Source organism: Pseudorca crassidens, chromosome 3, assembly GCF_039906515.1.
Source record: "Pseudorca crassidens isolate mPseCra1 chromosome 3, mPseCra1.hap1, whole genome shotgun sequence".
Taxonomy (NCBI): Eukaryota; Metazoa; Chordata; class Mammalia; order Artiodactyla; family Delphinidae; genus Pseudorca; species Pseudorca crassidens.
Window position 1 is genome coordinate 144,021,992 of NC_090298.1, and position 19,244 is coordinate 144,041,235.

Consider the following 19,244-nt stretch of genomic DNA (forward strand, 5'->3'; position numbering starts at 1 on the left):
ACCATTCCCTCCCTCAGCTGGTAAATGCAGACAACAAAAGCCTGGACGCTTATCTTTGGGGGGAAGATGAATTGGAGAGAGCCTCCTACAGCTAGGTCAGGTGCAAAAGACTATTTTACAGAGGTATTAAATGAAAGTCTCCCTATTGAATACAGAGATCCCTCCTGGGTACCAGGGTAATAACCCCCAGGCAGGAGGTTCAAGGACTCCTCTCTAGGGAAGCTAACTAGCCTAAGAGCAAAACCAATTCACCACTTTTTTGCACAATAGTGAAGCTCACCAATCAACAAGCCTCACCGATGAGTTTTCAAACAGCTTTTCAGCTCTTAACCATGAACAGCAGCCAAAGCCTCTGGAGCAAAACAAACAGAAAAGAGGGGAACACAACAGACACACAGACATGATGCTGAGGGCAAAAGAAAACTGCCAAGGAACAGGAAGAAGAACGATAGCAATGATATCCTCAGAAAGGGAGGGCTGGCAGCCCCATCCCTAAGACAAGAATAAGAGGCTGTATAAATGAAAGGTCAGAGGATAGGAAAGAGCCCTTTTGAAAAAGGGGAACAAAATAGGGACTCTAAAGGCCTTTGCCCTCCCAGACGTTAGCGAGGATAACACATCGGAAAACTAAGCCACAGCTTTGGGCAGCAGGGCACCTTGTTCCCATCACTCTCTGGCAAAGATGCATTTGCAAACTGGTGGATTTGGCTACCAAGCTAGGTCCTGGTATTTATTGTACATCTGTACAACAATCCTTTAGGTACGAATTATTATCCTCATTTGATACATAGAATCTCAAAAAGATACAGTTTTAGATAGAAACGTGAAATAGTCAGTTTTGCAGGTCATTGCAATTTCTATGGTTCAACCTAATATTTGGTCTAAGGTCACACTACGACGTTTTTGGCCAAAGACAAAAACGTTAAAAGAGAAGACATCATCATCCGGGGGTCTCAAATTGCTGCTTTTCTCGCGTGGTGTCCTTGAATGTAAAAGGAGAAAGAATGTATATTTTGGTAAAGGTTGCCGAAACCCTCTTTCCTAGTTTGACTGTGGCTGGTTTGCAGCAAAACCATAGCGTTAATGGTGAGTGAGTCCGTGTATGTGTAGGGGGAGGGGCAGGGGTTAGGTGAAGAAATCAAACTATTGCATTGCCCAACGTCACAAAGAGACAGCGTTTGTGTGTTGGTGGGAGTGTGGGCTGGATACAGAAAGCTCTCTGCTAGATCTTTTCTTCAGGTTGACCCTGTATGGAGGTGCAGTTCTTGGTAGAAAAGCACAGCTCTTTCGGTGACAGGCACCAACCAAGGAACTTCTTTTTTCTTCTGACTGCCCTTGTAAACTGTTAGCTTGACTCCTTTTTCCCAGCTATCTTGGATAAAATCTTTGAGAGGTGGAAATTCAGCCATCGTTTTTTCGGTCACTTATCCTACATGGTAACAAATCTTCCCCAGACACTTATGTTCCCAAGCATAGTCTAATTTCCATAATTAAAATTTCCAGTCTGGATAATTAAAGGAACTCCAAGTTTTATTTAAAGTGAAGGTGTGTCTCCTCCCCCAAGTTGGGGGTCTGCTTAGGGCCCCTGCCCAGGCCATCTTTGGCCCCTCCAGGTAAAATGGAGTGTGGGGCTGGGTAGAGCTCATCTTTCTATGGTTCCTGGTACCCATGGTCCCTGGCTTTGGTTTCCCCTGGCTCTGGCAGAGGGTTAAGCCTGACTCTTTCTCTCCTGGGTATTCCATGGGTGCTTGGAAACCTTTATCACTGGGGTTCTCCCAGCGGCAATTACTGTAAGGCACAGATCATCTCTGCTGGCTGGCTTTGTACCAGCTTCACCTCTTGTAGACTCCTCATTGGGGTCATTGCACCTGGGTGGCCTTTTTGGACAAAGCCTCCAGCCAGCTCTCTCTTCTGCACGATCCCCACATCCATGGGAAATGCTCATGCATTTTCTGCCCACCAAATGTCTGGAGTGATGGCCGTTCCCAGCTCAGCACCCCTCCTCTCTTCTTTCCCCAGCCCAGCCTCGTCTTGACCACTGACCTCTTGGATGGGGAGCAAACACCAGCCCTATATGTTCCCCCAAACTCCAGGAGCAAAGGCCAAGCTCTCCAAGTGGTCCTCTGAAGGTCTCAGGTGAGAAGGAAGTACTCCCTCCCATCTCTTGCCTTGAGGCAGGGCCGAGAGCATTCCGACTTCTCCCAAGAGGGTCTTTCCTCTCAACTTTTTCAGTCTCAACGCTTTGATACCCTCCAGTGGGTGTTGGGCTCAGGGTTACAAAGCTAGATTTTGTCCCCCACCTCTGTAGGTCCTGCGTAGGTGGAGGAGTTCATCATTTTGCGGTAGAATGGGTCCTCTTTTGGTAAATTGACATTCCACCAACGTGCTCCATGAGCAAATATGTGCTTGGTAGGTGTGGGAGTAGAAGAAAAGGCTTGTATATGGGTCTGTTTGTGCCTGTGAGAGTATGCAGGGCCGGATGTCTGTACGTAGATACACACTGTGTGTTCGGCGTGTGGAAATGATCTCAGGAGGTGTACGCCTGGTGTGCGCATGCATGCATGTGTGTGTATGTGAAGAGTGTACTTGAGCTATATGTGCACATCCAGATCTCACCTATAAACACCAAACAATGGGTTTTCCCCGTGGCCTCACATGTGCCAATACACGAGGCTGCCTCCACGACCCCTCTGGTAAGTTGTGGGAAGCCAAAGCGCCTGAGACCAGAGCGTGGGTCCACCAGCCTGGGAGGCGGACATACCCTTCTTACAGGCAGGCACGCTGGGAAGGAACAGCAGTCACAGCTTCCCTTAAGTAGAGCAAGGCACTGGTCTCCCTGCTAGGAGACCTAGAACAGTGATTTGATTTGCCTTAGAGCAAAAAGGCAAATTCTGGTTTTGCTGCTTAGTTGAATGCAAGGGGAGAGAGCAAGAGATTCCCGCAAAGATTATAGCATTTGTGAAGCGAGCTTATTTCCCCTCCTCTTTGCACGTGAGCCACACGAGCAGTCCATGTGAGTCTTAAGTCCCTGCCATGTGACTCTCATTCTTATGTTGGTGGTGTCACGGAGCAGCTAGAGCCATTGCACCAAGGTTACTCTGTGTGTGTGTGTGTGTGTGCATGCACGCATTTTCGGACCCTCAGAAGTGCCAATGAACGTCGCTGGAATATGTCTTTCCGGAGAGCCAGGGACCCATTTCCATAGCAATGTACAGAGAAAGCCAGGGACTCGGGGAAAAGTTGCCAGATGCCATGACCAGGGCAGGCTTGCCACAGTGCACAGGAAGGAAAATTCCCAGGTTGGGTGGAGAGGGTTGGGAGAGAGGTTCGTGCTCTGCTTGTAAAGAATTTGCTGTGTGTTCTGCTGCATGTCACCGGCAAACTCAGCATCCCAGGGAGAAGCGTTTGCATTTCTCCTATCCTTTCCCCAGAGAATCCAGGAGTCCGTCCTGGTACCCTGGGCACACAGCAACCCTTTTAGTAAAGGTGCCAGCTAGAGGGGCTGCCTTTAGACAGGGACTTGACTGCAGAAATGGGGAAAAAACCCAGTCACTCTCATTGTCCAGGTTGGGCCAGGCCATGGGATTACCCAGTAAACTCATCTGGAGTGTTTAGATTTGAGGTGATTAAGACAGTGATGCTCTTTCTTCTAAGAAAGACACAACACAGTGAGTCTCAACCATTCATAGACTCTTTTCTTTCTTTTTTTTTTAAATTTATTTTTGGCTGCATTGGGTCTTCTTTGCTGCGCGCGGGCTTTCTCTAGTTGCGGCGAGCGGGGGCTACTCTGTCGCGGTGCGCGGGCTTCTCATTGCGGTGGCTTCTCTTGTTGCAGAGCTCTGGCTCTAGGCGAGCAGGCTTCAGTAGTTGTGGCACGCGGGCTCTAGAGCGCAGGCTCAGTAGTTGTAGGCTTACCTGCTCCTCGGCATGTGGGATCTTCCCGGACCAGGGCTCAAACCTGTGTCCCCTGCATTAGCAGGCAGATTCTTAGCCACTGCACCACCAGGGAAGTCCCCATTCATAGACTCTTACAGCTTGAGAACCCCTGCAGGTCACCACCTCTTTGCAGATGAGCACACTGAGTTCATGCATTCATTCACTGGGCACATATGTACCGAGGACCCACCATGTGCTTGAGATGGGCTCTGGGAAGACAGTAGGTCATCCCAGACAGCAGGCAAGATCCCGGCCCTCACAAAACTGACATTTCATGGGGAGAGGGTATTGATGATGATCAAGATTAATAAGTGTGACACATAGCATGTCAGATGGTGACAGATGCTATGGAGAAAAAGATAGCAAGGTAAAGAGCATAAAGGGGGAGGGGCGGTCCTAGAGAGACATTCCCCTTCATAAGGGAGGCAGAAAGGCCTCGCTGGTAAGATGACCTGTGAGGAGAGATCTGAAAAAGTGGAGGGAGCACACCATAGAGATATCAGCAGGAAGAGCATTCTGGGTTCCGGGAGGGCAAGTGCAAAAGCCCTGGGGCAGGAGCCTGCTAAGCATGTTCAAAGAATTGCAGGAAGTACAGGGAGGCTGGAGCAGAGAGCCAGTGGGAGGGTGGTAGGAGTCAAGGTCACAGGGGTAACAGGCCAGTGATGTGGGCTCTGAAGACCTCTGTAAGGGCTTTGTTTTGCCCTGAGTAAAAAGAGAGGTCATTGGGGGTTTTGATCACAGAAGACACATGATATTACGTACATTTCTTTTTCAAAAAAATTTTTATTGTGGTGAAATACACATAAAATTTACTATCTTACCATTTTTAAGTGTACAGTTCGGTCGTGTTAAATATATTCACAGTGTTGTGCAACCACAACCAGCATCCAGCTCGATAGTTCGTTTCATGTTTTAAAAGTGAAACTCATTAAACAGCAACTCCCCATTTCCCCTCCCTACAGCTCGGCAACCACCACTCTACCTTCCGTCTCTACGATTTCGCTGACTCTAAGTACTGCATCTAAGTGGAATCCTCCAGTATTTGTCTTTCTGTGACTGGTTTATTTCCCTTAGCATAATGTCTTCAAGGTTCATCCATGCTGTAACATGGACTGGAATTTCCTTCTTTTTCACAGCTGAATAATATTCTACTGTATGTGTACACCCCATTTTTTTCATCCATTCATCCATCAGTGGACACGTGGGTTATTTCTACCTTTTGGCTATTGTGAATACTGCTGCTGTGGATGTGAATGTGCAGGTATCTCTTCAAGATCTTGCTTTCAATTATTTAGGATATGTGCCTGAAGCCCAGATTCTTCATCAGTGCCTGTCAACACGGTGACGCCTGGGCGAGGGGCGGTCTTGCCTTAATGGAGCGTGTCTAATAGGCACTGGACGTGTAGCTCCAGGTGTTAAGGGACACAGATGGCCGAGCCTACTGTGTGACCCAAAGGGGGAAAAATAACAAGGAAGATCCAGACTCTGCCCCTGAGATGCTCACAGAGTATAAAAAAGGAGCCAACCCTATTAACCAAAGGGACTTAATTTATAATCTTCTGATGAGGATGTCACATGGTCCTAATGTACCCAGAGCAGAGTGAATAAATGTTTTAGATCTACAGGAGCAAAATGATGATGATGAGGATGCTAATCGTTTTTTTTTTTTTTTTTTTTTTTGTGGTACACGGGCCTCTCACTGTTGTGGCCTCTCCCGTTGCAGAGCACAGGCTCCAGACGTGCAGGCTCAGCGGCCATGGCTCACGGGCCCAGCCGCTCCGCGACATGTGGGATCCTCCCGGACCGGGGCATGAACCCGTGTCCCCTGCATCGGCAGGCGGACTCTCAACCACTTCGCCACCAGGGAAGCCCGAGGGTGCTAATCTTTACTGAGTGTTTACCCTGTGCTAGATACCGTGCTAAAAGCTTAACACACATTATGTTACTGAATCTTTGCAACGACCTCGCAAAGTAAGTACGGTTATCATGCTTTTACAGATGAGGAAACTGAGGCTAAGGGGGGTGAACTCTTCTGCCCAAAGCATGCCGCTGGTGCCAGAGTTGGGGTCAAGCCAGCTCTGCCAGGCTCTCCGACCCGTGCTCTTGTAAGCCACTGCCTGCCTGCTCTTGGCCCTGCCATCAGGTCACTCACTGTGCCTTTCCCTCCTCTGGCAAGCTGGGTTAATCAGGCTTACGGAGGGGCCGCGTGGGCCAGGCCCCGTCCCCAGCAGTGAGGAGCCTTTGCCTCTGACAGAGGCACCAGCAGATTTCAACACTCTGATTTCCTCATCTTCCTTTCCCAACATGCGGCCCACTGGCCCCATGACGCGGCAACAGTCAGGGAGAGGGTGTCGGAGGGTGACATGTGTAAGGAGATAGACTTCACCTGTTGCCTGTACTGCCCTATCGCCTCCCCACTGTGCCCTCGGCATCCCCTGGCAATCTCTGTGCCACACAGAGACCTGAGTGGTCTTTCGAAAGTGTGAAATTATGTTGTGCCAACGGCTACAGTCCTTTTGCAGTTTCCCATTTCTCTTGGAATAAAAGTTGCGCTCCCTACCCCAGCCTACAAAGTCCCACGTGGTGCTGCCCTGCCCCCCTCTCCCGCATGATCTTACCCCACTCGCCTACCATCGTTTGGCCGAGCTGGCTGGATCCTGTTGCCTCCTCCACTCCGATCAAATGTTCCTTCTCCAGAAAGGCCTTCCTCAACCACCTTAGGTAAATTAGACCTCCCATTCTATCATATAACTTTTTCTAAAAAAATCAATATTTTTTACTGCGATAAAATATGCATAACATAAAATTTACCATTTTAACCATTTTTAAGTGTACGCTTCAGAAGCATTAAGTACATTCACAGTGTTGTGCAGCCGTCACCACCATCCATCTCCAGAACCTTCATCATCTCAAAAAGGTACTCTGTACCCGTTAAACAATAATTCCTCATCCCCCTTCCTCTCCCAGCCCCTAGTAACCTCTATTCTAATTTCTCTTTCTATCAGTTTGCCTATTCTAAGTAACTCATATAAGTGGAATCATTTTTTGTGTTTGTCCTTTTGTGTCTGACTTATGTCATTTAACATCATGTCTTCAAGGTTCACGCATGTTGCAGTCAGAATTTCCTTCCTTTTTAAAGTTGAGTAATATTCCACTGTGTGTCTGTTCCACATTTTACTTATTCATTTGTCTGTTGATGGATACTTGGGTTATTTCCACCTTTGGCTACTGTGAATAATGCTGCTATGAACACTGGCATACCAGCATCTGTTTGCGTCCCTGCTTTCAGTTATTCTGGGTATCACAGAACCTTTTGAATCATCTCTATAACACACCACTACCTGAAATTAGTTTGTTTATTCCTTTGTTTGATAACTTGATTTCCATGTCCCCACATGTCTCCTTGGATTCAGGAACATTGTCTGTTTGGTTCCTGGTTGTTATTACGTGACCCGCTGATGGTAGGTGCTCCATCATCATTTTTTTAAATGAATGAGTGAAGGGATGGATGAGTAACACTGCGGATGGGCCAGCCTGCTGGGCACAAGACTGGTCACTTCTAAAATGAGGACATGTCTGAAAGACTAAAATGTTGACAGGCATTCACAGACATTATTTTTTAAGATTTTCTCTTTCACGAAAGCAAATTTAAATCAAAGTCTACGCAAGTGAAGTGTGCATCAGAGTCCATGGAAATGAAAAGTGCCCGCACCATGGACAAAGCGTCAGGAAGCTGGAGAAATCAGGAAAGTATTCTGCCGATGGATCCGTGTGTCTCTGTTGCTGGTGTCAGGTCAGGTGAAGGTCTGGAGGGCTCTGGCACAGGGCCCAGTCTCCCCCCAACTCCCTCCTCCAAGTGAGCACATCTCTTTGCAGGCCCCAATCATGCGGGCTGCTGTGAGGAGGAAGAGAGTCTCAGGAAAAAGACAGCAGCCCCTTACACCCCAGTGAAACCAGTGTCAGTGAAGCAAGGTGAGGGGAGAGCCCAGGGTCCTCAATTCAGCCTGCTCTCCTCTCCCTGTTTGAGAGCGGAGCGGCGTCATTTGTCTCCTTCACTGTTCGTGTCATCTACTTCTTCCAAGTCAGCCGTAGGTCCAGTCCCCCATAACACGTCCCCTGTACCCTTCCTTATGTGTGTGTACATATGTGTGTGGGGGCGTGTGTGTATGAGTGCAGGTATGCGTGCGATATTGTGCTTCATAGTAAATATGTAGTTGGTCTTCATCCCAGTTTCTGACACAGAGCTCCTAAAACCCTTAGAATTTCCTAAGTGATAAGAACAACAAAGTTGTCTTTGGATGTTTGTAACAAGCCCCTTTCAACCACACCTGAGTTTGTTAATGAAGTGACTTTTGGAAAGCCCCTGAGAAGGGAGGCTGGTTACCAGGGAACCAACCAGGATTAGCAGGTTGGAATTTTCTTTTTCTTTATTATTTTATTCGATAGACAGTTTTTGAGCATCTACTATTTACCAAGGATTCTAGAATAGTTATCCTCAAACTTTAACATATGTATGAATCACTCGGAGATTTTGCTAAAATGCAGATTTTAATGTGAGGGGAGAGGGACTTGGATTTTATTTTCTGACAGCCTCCCATGTGATAGAGAGCGTTGGAATTTTCAGTCTCACACCTGCCCTCCCCAGGCCTCCATGAAACCCCAAAATGATGGGGTTTGGAGAACTTCCAGTTGGTGAACACACGGACGTGCAGGTAGAGTGGGGCACTCCTGGAGGACGTGGAAGCCCCTTTCCCCATGCCTTGCCCAATGCACCTCTTCCAGTTGGCTGTTCCTGAGTTACATCCTTTTCTAAGAAACTGGTGGTCTAGTAAGCACAATGTTTTCCTGACTTCTGTGAGCTGCCCTAGCAAATTAGTTGAACCTCAAGGAGAGGGTCATGGGTTCCGATTCATAACTGACAGATCAGAAACACAGGTGACAACTTGGACTTGTGATTGGCATCTGAAAGGGAGACTGGACAGTCTTGTAGGACCGAGCCCTTAACCTGTGGGATCTGATGCTCTCACCAGGTAAATAGTGCCTGAATTGAGTTAAATTGTAGGATGCCCCGTCGGTGTTCACTGAGATTTGAGTGAATTGCTGGTGGTGTTGGAGAACGCACCATGGAATGTGTGTGTGTGTGAATATGGGTGCGCACATTTGTGGATGTGAGTGCAAAGCATACATATGTGTGTATACGTGTATGGGCGTGTTTAACTGCCTGACATTTGGACTCAGATTCAATTCCGACTGGACAGTGCCACTTATAAGCTTGGGACATTGGATAAATCACAAACTCTCTGAGCCTCTGTTTTGTTGTCCATAAAAACAGATAAATAAAAACTCTCCTGCTCTGGGGATCTGTGAACTAAATGAGGTGATGCCTTCAAGCATTGCCCACGGGGCCAGGGTCCGGCTCACGGTAAGTGCCGATAAATGACGGTTGTTGCTTTCATTCTTTTCACTTTATTACTCAAACTCCTGGCCAAGGATCTTTTTGTCAGGCACCAGTTAAACTCAATAAACTATATTCTGCTTCTATTCAGCTGGGGGTAGAGCGCCAAGAGGGGACATCAGTCAAAGAAATAAGAGAAGCTTTGATTCACCGAGCACATGGCAGAGGGGCATGTTTTCTAGCCATCCTCTGTGTTTTATTTATTTATTTTTAAAATATGTATGTATGTATGTATGTATTTATATGGCTGTATCGGATCTTGGCATGTGGCAATCTAGTTCCCTGACCAGGAAGAGAACCCAGGCCCCCTGCGTTGGGAGTGCAGAGTCTTAGCCACTGGACCACCGGCAAAGTCCTTCTCTGTGTTTTATATCCATTTCCTCACTGAATCCTCACCTCAGCCCTATGAAACTGGCTTATTTACAGGTGCCCAATTTACAGATGAGATGCTTAAGGCTCAGAGAATAAAAGGTCACACATTCAGCCAGCGTGGAGCTGGCATTCAAACCCAGGTCTAGGGTCTTTAGGGCAGTGTTCCCTGTACTCCCTGACACTAAAGGATGGCTCGAGGGCCAGCCGATGAGGCTGCTGCTGAAACAGTCCCAGGCAGAGGACCTGGGGAAGAGAGGAAAAGAACGCATGTGATTCTGGAGCAGAGAGTGAATGTGAAGTGGGCAAATGTGTGGATTGAGACTGGAACAGTGAGTGAGGACCAGATGACACAAAGGGTTGAAAGCCACATTGAGGAGTTTGGGGTTGATCCTAAGGCCAAGGGTTTTAAACAAGGAAATGAGGTCAGATGTGAGCTTTAGGGAAATGACTTTTGCACATCTAATAGCAATCAACCTAGAGTTACTCCAAGGAAGAATCCAGGAGCAATGGCAGTGACCTGGAAGGATGTTTCTGGGAAATGTGTCTGAGGAAGCAGCAACCCACTGGGGGCTGCCGGGTCCCCACGCTGACCACACCTGTCACAGCACCCCAGTCTCTAGGAAGTGGGCCAGGGGCTGGGACCCAGCTGCTGCTTCTCTCCCTCATCCCACGGAGCCAGTAGGTCTGTGCTCTAGGCAGGAGTTCCAGTGACCCACACAGATGTCAGTGGAGGAACTGGGTCCAGTGGCCACAGGGAGGTCGGCAGAAGCAGTGGGCACCACAGCCATCAGGAACACACACCTGCAGAGTGTCGGAATTAACCACTGGGGTGTTACTTTGTGTTTTGTGCTCTTATACTCACTCCTCCTTTCTCCAGTGCCGACAGATAGCCCCGTGCTATAAATAGAAGATGCTCAATGACGGTCTGCCTCCTTGGCTTCTGTATTTCAAAAGCCTGAACTTGAGGTTATTATCCTACAGGGAAGAGACAGCCAAGGGCCTTTGAGTGCAATGAGACAGCGGAGATTCCCCAAGACAGGGAAGGGAGCGGAGATCAGCCGTGTCAGTGGAGGCGACTGGGGAGGGGGGCATTTAACTTATGGAGGCCAGACCCTGGTACAGCAGCAGCAGGGATGCCTTCCGAAAGGGGGACACACAGGAAGGACAATGAACCACAGCTGGAAACATGCCCTGAAGACCCATCTCAGATGGGAGTCTACCATTTTGTGAGCTGCCCTAAAGAAGAGGGTTCCCCTCACCTCAATAACAACTGAGACCAAATTTCCAGTCACCTTGGCAAGAGTGTGGACTCAGGGTCAGATTTAACTGGATTTCAAGGAAATACAATAATGCAACAATTCTTGCACAGTCAAGTTTATGGATTCATACCCTGTAACATTTATTAACAGGACATAATCATAACACTGAGGTTTTCATCAGGAATTGTCTGGTTGCTAGGAACCGACTTTTACTTGGAAAAGGGAGCCAATCATCAAGATAGAGAGCAGCCTGACAGGCTTGGGCTGTAGGAAATGCGCTCGGCTTCAGGGGAGCCAGAGCCTTCTTTCCACATGTTTCTGTGGCTCCATGCTTGGGGCGGCTTCTCTGATCATGTGATCCACTCTCCCTGGCAGAGCCATACTGTCTGCAGGTTTTCTCTTCCTGTTCCAAGCTCTGGTCCAGCTCTCCATCATGCCCTGGGGAGACAGGAGCATGAAACGATAAAGACCCAGGTCACATCCTATCTATGGAATTTTGTTACTGCCTCTGCCAATGGAGTAACATTATAGACAAATGGCAGCAATGTAGACAAATTCTACATCCACATACCTCCTTCTCCCCTCCCCACTGAATATAGCCAATGTGTCTATATTATTAATAAAGGCCCATAATGAAGACTTAAAATGACAGATAGACCTAACGGCATATGGTCACATGATCTTGGTGGAAGTCCTCCCTGGTATACAAAGCCCATGTTAAATTCATTTCTTACATTCTTTATCCTTTGTGCCAGTTCCAAGAAATGCTTTATTTCAGAATAAATAGAACTTATTTGGAATTTTTTACTGGAATTTCAGTATACAATATATTGTATTTACATGAACAAAATGAAATGGTTTCTTCTACAAATACCTTACAATTATTTTCAATATATGTATGAGGAAAATTCAGAATATTGGATGTATAGACTAATCCTAATTGATCCAGGACCTGGATATCTTGGTTTAAATTCTCCAAAGGATCAATCTGATTGCTATGGAGTATGGATGGACTATGTCTCTTTAGGGTCAGGAATCTTTTAGAATCTGCTCCAATTAGCTTGGCCAGTGGGGAGAGGTCACGTGGCACAAACATGGCAGCCTAGGCCGACCATGTGGCTGGCTGGTGGGGAGGGTGATTGCCAAGAACCTGGATGGGTAGCTTTGCAGTGACACGTGTGTCTGGAATCAACAGTCAGAGGATTTAGAGTCCCAGAGCTGGAAAGGCAATTGAGATCATCTGGCCCAGTCGTTCCAATTTTATGTTTAGAAACCGAGGCTCTAAGAAACACCATGAGCTCCTTGAGGTCGCATATGAACTGGAAGCAGAGGCTGATCCAAAAATACCGTTTTCTTCCTACCAGTCCCTATCCAGTGGGCAGGAGCCCGAAAGGGCATGGAGGGGAGCCATAGCTGACCCGGCCACCAAACCACCTCCCAGGAGCCTGTGAGTTTGATGACGTCACAGCCTCATCCTGTCAACAGACTGGACTCCCAGACTCCAGGAAGTATTCAGCCTCCTGGCCCTTTGCGGCCTAACCCCAGCCACCTGTCTAACCAGATTCCACCCGTTCCATCCAGCCAAGCAGGTGTTCCTTCCTCTGTACCTTTGCTCAGTGAGTAGTTCCCTTTACCTGGAATGCCCCCTTCTCCCCACCCATGTGAGTTCCACAGACCCTGCCACAGGCCACCGCCTCTGGGAGGTCTTCCCTAAGGCGTGCCCCTGTCACACCCCCAACTCCCAGTTTCTGTGTCTTTTCCTGTCTCTCAACTCAAAAGACCACTGCCTGCTCCATCCAGGGGGCACAGAGTTATATACTGCTGGCTAGTTTCAATTCTCTTTTATGTTCTCTCTTGAGCTCAGAAAGCTTGTCTTACACATTTTGCATCAGCAAAGCACCTAGTGCTGTGCTGGGTGTTTTGAGTGTGCTCAGTAAACATCTGTGGAAGGGAATGAGTGAGTGAGTGACTCAGTGAACGACCAAGAGGATGACTGGAGTGACCGTCAGGCGGGATCCCCTCCTGCCTCCACAGTCCTGTGAGTTGGACCAGCAACGCCTTCTTGGACCCTGGATTTCCTGGGAAAGGTGGTGAGGGCCCTGGTGTACACCAGTGACCACAGCCCGTCCTGGAGGACTCACTGGGATGGGTCAGCCAGGAAGCCTCGCCAGCCACTGCCCATTCAGTCTCACCCTGTTATCACTCCCATTTCACCAATGAGGAAACTGAGGCTCAGAGATGGAAGTGACTCCCTGGGAGTCACACAGCCAATCTGTATCTGACTGGGGACTCAGACTGGGGTGAGGCTGACCCCACGGCTCTGACCACCTACCTCATGCACAGGCCATGTGTGGGCCCCAGGGATGCAGATGGGCAGGACACACCCCTGACCTCCAGGAGCTCCTCAGGGGCCTGGTGAGCTATGGCTGGAGACCAGCCCTGAGGACACTATTGAGGTCCCACGTGCCCAACGGGACAGAGGCTAAAACAGGGGTTGTGGGAACTTAAAGGAAAGCCAAAGAAAGCAAGTGACCTCTTTCTCTGCATAGCAAAATCTATAAGGTCCCCTAGACCTTCAAAACTTCCCTGTAAGACAGGTGGGATGAGGATAATGAAGCGTGATTTACAGGACAGCAAACAGAGTCAGAGATGTAAGTGACTGGCCCAAGGGCACGCGGAGACCAGTGGGGGAACCTTCTTTCCCAGCCTCCTCTCCGACTAACCACTTCTCTTTGCACTGTCCTGCAGGGAAATCCCATTCCAGAGGCTCAGCTCTTGGTTTTCAAACTCACCCTTCTTTATTTGGCTGCCCAGCCTTTGCTTGGGCCATTCCCGCTGCCTGAATGCTTTTCTCCACCTAAACTTTCCAAGGCCCTGGCTTTGCAGGACCCAGCCCAGATCTCACTTCCTCTCAAAACCTCTCCAGGTCTCCTCCAATCTGAATAAACCCCTCCACTCACCCCAAAGAATCTCTCCCTATATCATGCTCTGATTTAATACTTCACTATTTTTTAAAATTATTTTTTAATTGAAGTACTGTTGATTTACAATGTTGTGTTAATTACTGCTGTACAGCAAAGTGATTCAATTATACATGTATATATTCTTTTCCATTATGGTTTATCATAGGATACTGAATATAGTTCTCTGTGCTGTACAGTAGGACCTTGTTGTTTATCCATTCTATATATGAAAGCTTAACATCTGCTAACCCCAAACTCCCACTCCATCCCTCCCGCAAACCCCTCCCTTGGCAACCAGCAGTCTGTTCTCTATGCCCATGATTCTGTTTCTGGTTTCATAGATAGGTTAATTAATAGTTCCTTAAATAAGAATACAAGTGCAGAGCACAATATCTGGCACACCTTCGAGGCTCAGACCGTGCTCTCTGGAGTGAAACGGCATTCCGTAAACTCTGGCGGAGTGAAGGTCTGAATGACTGAATGAACATTTCACTGCTGTGGAGAGGATTCATTTCAGTGAGATGGCCTACAAAATTCCCAGCATAGGGACTTCCCTGGTGGCACAGCTGTTAAGAATCCGCTTGCCAATGCAGGGGACATGGGTTCGAGCCCCGGTCCGGGAAGATCCCACATGCCGCGGAGCCCCTAAGCCCGAGCGCCACAACGACTGGGCCTGTGCTCTAGAGCCCATGAGCCACAACTATGAGCCCGTTTGCCACAACTACCAAAACTAGCGCGCCTAGAGCCCGCGCACCACAATGAAGAGTAGCCCCGGCTCGCCACAACTAAAGAAAGCCCACATGCAGCAGTGAAGACCCAACGCAGCCAAAAAATAAACTTAAAAAAAAAGTTTCCAACATGGAGTGGGGCCCTGAGCAGGTGCCTGGAACATGCTCACTGGCATGAATTGGTTTGAAGCAATGCTGTCTCCTAGGCCACACCCGGCCAGCATAATAGACTTCCTGATCAGGGCAAATGCCAACACAAAGGCCCCAGCAGGCCCAGTGCCAGGGAGCTGCCCACTGATATCGAGAAAGGAGCAAAGTTTGTGGCCCTACCCACCAACCCTCTGTCCTGCCAGCCATACCTCCCCAACTTCCTGGGCCCACAGTTTGGGGAAGAAAAGGAACAAAAATCAGGTTCAGCCAGATGGCCAAGCTGTTCTCTTAATCAGCACCTGTGGAGCCCTGGGGCTGGGGTCAGGAGGTATGGCTGCAAAGCAGGCCAGGGTGCCTCATGGTTAAGAGCACAGCCTCTGGGTCTAGGTAAAATACTGACCTTGTGGGTACCAGCTGCTATGACCCTGGGCAAGCCCATCTCCCTCTCCGAAGCTCAGATTCCTCACTTAAAAAATGCAAACAATACATTGCCATATGTCAATCTGAAGACAAATACTGACTCGGGACAAGTTTTTTACTCTTGCACGACATAACGAGAAAAATAATGACAATGAATATACATATATGTATCCGTATCTATAGATCTCTATGTTATGTAGATAGAGAAATAGACATAGATAGTGATGTGGTGATATTTATCACCATAATAGGTTTCCAACTGCCCTCCCTTAAGAAGCATTGGCCTTTATTCTGAGATTATATCTTTCCTCTATTTTTATTATTTTGCGGTTGAAAGGGCTAAGGGCCTTTGTTCTTCATCCGTTCTGCCTGGAATCCTTAACCCAGCCACCTGTCCACCCACAAGACTCACTCCCTCACCAGCTTCAGAACTTTATTCAAATGTCTCCTTCTCAAGGACACCTTCCCTGACCCCTGTTTAAAATTACAGCCCATTGTGGTGTGCCCTATCCACTTCCCTGCCTTGTCTTTCCTCCATGTGATACTTACCACCATCGGACCTATTATTTATTTCCTGTTTTGGTCCATTGTCTGACTTTCCCCACGAGGACAGGGATTTTTGTCTATTTCATTCACAGCTATATCACACTAACCCTGAAATAGCGCCTGACACATAGTGGACCCTCAATAAGTATTTGTCAGATGAATAAACAATTGAATGGATATTTGTTTTTTTAATGTGTTTCCTTGACAAAATTAAAAATGAGCAACTCACTCATTTTTCAGCTCCCAAAATCAGGCATTGGAAAGGAGAGAATTTTACTGCTCTGTGAAATCCTTAAATCACTGAGCAAATCTATATAAAAGTTTTGGTAAAAGTCACCAAATGGTAATAATGATTCCGCTCTTCCTCCTGTGCCCCTCCCCCCATCTCCTCTCCTCCCCGCCCTTCGTCCTCCATCCTTATCTGTCCTCACCAGGACTGTCCCCAGCCCTGCAGAACTCACAGGAACCCTCTGGCCTCTCCATTTGCCTAATTCACTTATTTTCTTTAAAAATCCTGATTATAGGCCTGGCTTGGGAGAACCAACCAGGCTGTAAACAGGCATGTAATGAAGCCTGGCCCACCTGGGATGGGCCCACCATCCCCACCAACGAGGGGATGTGCCCAGTTGGAGGCCATGCATCTCCCCTCCAAGTGGGACTCTGGGTTCCCGGGACTCTGGGATTCCCGGTTAAATGTCCCAGCCCACTTCCCAGGTGTCTGCAGGCCTCTCCCCCATTCCATCTTCTCTTGGGTGGCCAGTGGGTGCTGCTTGCTGGGCGGGGGTTGGGGGCACTGTGTGGGCTACTTGCCCCCTTACAGCACAAGAAAACACGGAGGATGGGAAGGCGGCTGCCATGTTCTGCTGTAAAACTACAGTTAGGCCCAATTCCAGGTCATTAGGAAGCCCTGTCGCATTAGGCGGTAAAACACATTTTAGTTGTTCATTAACTTGGTGTAGGACTTTTGAAATATGTAGACTATTGTTTGTGATCTGGGGTGAATCTCTGCCTGGAGTGTACGCTGCTACCCAGTGCCTCCAGCGTGGTCTGATGGGGGAAAGGAGAGGAAAAAAAAACATCAGGTTCTTGGTTTTCTTATTTCCAAGTGAGATCTTGAGTCAGTCCCGTAACGCTCTGGACCTCAGTCTCCCCAGCTGCACAGTGACAGAGTCAATGGTCTGGGTGGGGAGAGGAGACCCCCAGGCTTCCCGAAGGAGGGAGTTGGGAGAAGGGAGTGAGCGTGGCAGCCTCCCCCTCACACAGGCGCGTTGAATCTAGGGCCCCTTCACATCACCTTTTCAGCTCAGGAAGCTCGGGCTCACAGGCTTTGGCCAAGGTCACACAGCCAGGAACAGATGGCCAAGGGTCTTTTGCCTTTCCCAGACAAACAGCAATTTAACTTTGAAATGACAAAACAAGGGGACAGAAAGAGAAGGCCCTCCCGTAAGCCCCCCCTTCAGCACATGCAGGCTTTGCTGGCTGGGCATCTGCATGGCTACTTGACCTGGCCAGCTGGGGTGGGCAGGAGCCATGTGCCGTCTCCTTCTGACTACTGCTACAGTCCAGTCATCCTGTGACTTCTCAGGAAGGAGACTGATTGATGGGGGTGACCATGTAGGAAATAAAAACTGGCACCAGATGTGCCAATGGATATAAGAGGCTGGGATGGGCTTTCTTGGGAAGTCAGCCTTCCCTGTATGTTTCCCCGGGAGCCCCAAATCTTCACTAAGTCAATTCCCTATGGAAAGGAGACCTTTACTCTGCCAGCGCTTCTGTTTAATTGTTTCTGATGAAAAGACCTGAACCAGAGGTCTCTATCAGACCTGACCTCTCCCCCATTTAGAACTTCTAAACACTGGTCCCATCTGCTGCTCCAATTTCCTCTCTTCCCATCTCCACTCCCTGTGCCCTGGGCTCCACTAACAGCTTCCTAAGCAACTTTTGCTTTTGCACATGCTTCTTGCCTCGGGATGCCCTTTCCCTCCTTTCTCCAACCAGCCGGCAAGTTCTCAATTGGAAGTCAGCTCAGTCCCTGTCCCCCTGGCCTGGCCCCTCCCAGTTGCCCCCAGGCTGTCTCCTCTTTGCCTTGCCTCCTGTGTATTGCCCAAGCCCCTGGTGCTTCCTTCTATAAAAGAACTCTATACTGTGGGCTGATTGCTACCTGTCTGTCTCCTAGAGTAACTAAGTCCCGAGCAACTTGGGGGCAGGGACTGGATTTAATTGTCCTCTCTGTCCTACGAAACAACTCAAGCCTGGGATGCTCGAGGTGCTCAGGAAAGGTCAACTGAGGGCAGGAGCCCCCCCCCCCACTCAAAGGGTGTGCTCTCAGTGTGACCTTATCTGCTATTTACTGACCGAGGACTGATTGGGACAGTTATTATTATCCCCATTTTATCACTCTGGAGGCTGAGAAGCCCTTGACCATGCTTGTCTCTGGGCACTGGGGCATCTGCAAAGCAGTCCTGGTCTCTCCCCTGCTTGGCTGGGGGCAGGGGAGCCACACAGCACTGGCCACGTGCTGCGCAGCCAAAGTGCAAGGTGGCGGTTGACCATTTTCTCAACAATCCCCAGACTTTGCCCCAGGGCAAGGAGGAAGGGTGAAATGGGAGCGCTGGGGTGAGGAGGCCAGAGACCCTCCCTCTCCCAGAAACTGGCAGAGGCCCAGGCAGGGGGCATTTCCAGGCAGGAGCTGGGTCCAGCTGGGACACACCAACTCAGGGCTGGGGAGGAGGGGAAAGGTCAGTTGCAAAACGCCATCTGTGGCAGCCTCGCTGAGTCATGTTCCTGATGCCAGTGGGGGACCAAAGTCGGGGGCCGCAGGCTCAAAACTGCCCGGTTAGCATTGAGCTTGTTGATTCTCTGGGCTTCCACGTCTAATCCTTGCTGAGGCCCTACTAATCTCCTTCTGTAGAGCACAGCTGTTGTTTTGGGGTTTTTTCCCAGCATATCCCCCTTTCTTTGGGTGACAGCACCCCAGTGTTCCGTGGAGACCCGCTTCCCCCTCAGCCGGGGTGAAGTTGGATTCTTTCCTCCTCCCAAACACTAAGTCTGGTCTCATGGCCCGGGCATCGCCAATCAGAGCATTCTCTCTTGCCCTTGATTGGCTCTAGGATGGGAACATGGTGGACCCATAACCAGTGAGACTCAGTTCCAAGATATTCACCAGGAATGCTGGGAAAGAGACGTTCCTTTTTTTCCTACAGGGATTGCTAGGTGCTTGTAGCAACTACAGCCTCTGCATGCATGGAGGTCGCCTGAGAATGAGGTCACCCCAGAGACGAGCAGGATCGAGAGAGCGTGCAAGCAGGACACCCAGCCTTGCAGCCATCTGTGAAACTCAAAATGTACCTCTCGCTTTTCAGCTACGTGAACTAATACTTTCCCCTTTGCTTATGCATGTTTTAAAGTTGGGTTT

General features: G+C 48.9%; 1 long non-coding RNA gene across 2 annotated transcripts in view; it reads right to left on the minus strand.

Moving 5' to 3' along the window:
- Nucleotides 1–19,244, minus strand: part of LOC137222095 (uncharacterized) — a 192,913-nt gene that overhangs the window by 25,361 nt on the left and 148,308 nt on the right. The window contains exon 3 of one of the 2 annotated variants that reach the window (XR_010942316.1): nt 11,139–11,460. The exons of the other annotated variant lie outside the window; for it this stretch is intronic. This is a non-coding gene — a long non-coding RNA (uncharacterized lncRNA). Of the gene's footprint in view, nt 1–11,138; nt 11,461–19,244 lie in introns of those variants that run through there. 2 annotated transcript variants of the gene reach the window in all.